Source organism: Hyperolius riggenbachi, chromosome 3, assembly GCF_040937935.1.
Source record: "Hyperolius riggenbachi isolate aHypRig1 chromosome 3, aHypRig1.pri, whole genome shotgun sequence".
Lineage (NCBI taxonomy): Eukaryota > Metazoa > Chordata > Amphibia > Anura > Hyperoliidae > Hyperolius > Hyperolius riggenbachi.
The window spans coordinates 197,600,788-197,604,209 of NC_090648.1; positions in this window are offsets into that span (position 1 = coordinate 197,600,788).

Consider the following 3,422-nt stretch of genomic DNA (forward strand, 5'->3'; position numbering starts at 1 on the left):
GCAGTGTGTATATTTTGTACTGACATGTTTGCCTCCATTGCGTTTATTTTGTACTGACACGTTTGCCCGCAGTGCGTTTTATTTTGTACTGACACGTTTGCCCGCAGTGCGTTTATTTTGTACTGACATGTTTGCCCGCACTGCGTTTATTTTGTACTGACATGTTTGCCTCCATTGCGTTTATTTTGTACTGACATGTTTGCCTCCATTGCGTTTATTTTGTACTGACATGTTTGCCTGCAGTGCGTTTATTTTGTACTGACATGTTTGCCCGCAGTGCATTTATTTTGTACTGACATGTTTGCCCGCAGTGCGTATATTTTGTACTGACATGTTTGCCTCCATTGCGTTTATTTTGTACTGACATGTTTGCCTCCATTGCGTTTATTTTGTACTGACATGTTTGCCCGCAGTGCATTTATTTTGTACTGACATGTTTGCCCGCAGTGCGTATATTTTGTACTGACATGTTTGCCTCCATTGCGTTTATTTTGTGCTGACATGTTGCCCGCAATGCGTTTATTTTGTGCTGACGTTGCCCATTGCGTTTATTTTGTGGTGTCTGGGCCCGTAGTGTTGGGCAAACATCTAGATGTTCGGGTTCGGGCCGAACAGGCCGAACATGGCCGCGATGTTCGGGTGTTCGAGCCGAACTCCGAACATAATGGAAGTCAATGGGGACCCGAACTTTCGTGCTTTGTAAAGCCTCCTTACATGCTACATACCCCAAATTTACAGGGTATGTGCACCTTGGGAGTAGGTACAAGAGGAAAAAAAAATTAGCAAAAAGAGCTTATAGTTTTTGAGAAAATCGATTTTAAAGTTTCAAAGGGAAAACTGTCTTTTAAATGCGGGAAATGTCTGTTTTCTTTGCACAGGTAACATGCTTTTTGTCGGCATGCAGTCATAAATGTAATACAGATAAGAGGTTCCAGGAAAAGGGACCGGTAACGCTAACCCAGCAGCAGCACACGTGATGGAACAGGAGGAGGATTTGCGATTTATGTACGTCAGACTTGCCACCATTGAAATTGCCCAAATAAACAGGTTTTTGTGACCCTAGGCTATGACCTCTTCGGCCTAGGACTGCATTGAACGCGACCCACGCATTGTGCGCATTCTGGACAACACCAATTACTGTTTATTGTTTATTGAACCTCTCATCTGTATTACATTTATGACTGCATGGCGACAAAATGCAAATTGCTATCCGCACGCTTCTTGTCCTCATGCAAAGCCTGGGTTGTTGTGTCTCAAAGCGTGGCCTTCTCCTCCTGCGCCGCCCTCCTCCTGTTCCATCACGTGTGCTGCTGCTGGGTTAGCGTTACCGGTCCCTTTTCCTGGAACCTCTTATCTGTATTACATTTATGACTGCATGCCGACAAAAAGCATGTTACCTGTGCAAAGAAAACAGACATTTCCAGCATTTAAAAGACAGTTTTCCCTTTGAAACTTTAAAATCGATTTTCTCAAAAACTATAAGCTCTTTTTGCTAATTTTTTTTTCCTCTTGTACCCACTCCCAAGGTGCACATACCCTGTAAATTTGGGGTATGTAGCATGTAAGGAGGCTTTACAAAGCACGAAAGTTCGGGTCCCCATTGACTTCCATTATGTTCGGAGTTCGGCTCGAACACCCGAACATCGCGACCATGTTCGACCCGAACATCTAGATGTTCGCCCAACACTACACGTGACCCGTTCGGCCAATCACAGCGCTAGCCGAACGTTCGGGGAACGTTCGGCCATGCGCTCTTAGTTCGGCCATATGGCCGAACAGTTTGGCCGAACACCATCAGATGTTCGGCCGAACTCGAACATCACCCGAACAGGGTGATGTTCTGCAGAACCCGAACAGTGGCGAACACTGTTCGCCCAACACTAGTCTGGGGTAACTGTTGCTGCATTTATTATTTAATGGTCATAGTCTGTGTTTGCTGCTTTGGAGTTATGGTATACTATTAAATAGCATCACACAGTTTCTGCACACCCATGATGCGAATCCTCGTTTGACCACATCACGGTGTAAACACTGCTTTCTTATGCCTCGCTGTTGCATCATTACGTTAGCTCCGCCCATAAAAGGTTATGGCCACACCCATTTTCCGGCGCGGCAGGCACCACATTTTTCGCCCCAACATTACCGTTCCGCTCTTGCGTCGATCTGTGTTGGCCTGAAAGTCATGATAGTCTATGACGCAGGGTTTTTTTTAAAGTTGACGTTGCAGTGCACATGCGTATTTTTACAATACGGTTCCATGCACTTCCACATACCCGAAGCAGGAAGTGACCGCAAGCGTGCGTCACTTCCTGCTCGGACAATTGCCAAATGGAACATCGTGTACTAACGCGGCGTTCCCTGGAGGTCTGTTTTTTGCGGTGCGATGCGACGGGCGCGACACACCGCATTGCTGACGCTAAAATACAGTCTGAAACCAGCCTGAAGGAAGAGGCAGTATGGTTTGGGTCAGCGCTGGGCAACCTACGACCCGTCAATAGGCGACTGGATTCCTCCCCCCCCCCCCCCCGCAGAGTCGCAAGCGGGTGATAACAGTAGGTTAAAACTCGCCTATTCTATGATTTCCAGTGTCGCGTCTTCATGGCAACAGGGCGTCACATAACACGCTGTCAGGCCCTGCGTATTCTGGTACTAAAAATTAGAGTTGTTAGCGAACCGTTCGCTAGTGAATCTCTATGTGCAAATACTACTTCCGGGTCGCCATGACCCGGAGTAGTACGGCTGCGCTGGGCAGGCGGTGCGCGTCTTTGATCGCGCGCCTGTTGCTGGACACTCTGTGCATGAGCGTGACGTCACTCATGATGTCACGCACATGCGCAGAAAGTGCCCGGCAACAGGCTTGCGAGCAAGGACGCGCACCGCCGGCCCAGCGCAGCCGTACTACTCCGGGTAATAGCGACCCGGAAGTAGTACAGGGTGAGGGGGTAGCCAGCGAACGGTTCCCGAACCGTTCGCTGACATCTCTACTGAAAATGCAATTTACACCTTCTGTGCCTTTAAATTGGCCGAGAGGCTTACCTGCAGCCATTATAAGTCAGGTTCTGCTTGGTCATGGACAAACACCATGCTACTCCTTTGTAACATTTTGCTGAACCATCATATTAGATTTTCCCCAGCAAATTCAATCACTCTGATCAAATATGCCAGAAATGTATAGAACTACGTGCTGCATCAACCATAATTTTGATTTGTGGCAAAAATGGATAGTAATTACGATCAGACAAAAATTTTGGGTAGATTAGAGGTGGAGGTAGATTAACGGCCCATAGTGTTGCACTGTATGGAACAGTGCAGTGCTGCGATTCAATACATTTTCATGGTGAAATCTATTGAAAATCTGTTTGCAGTGTTTGTGGGGATTCAAATCATTTCGGATTCAGATCAGAGAGGGATCGATCCGTTTA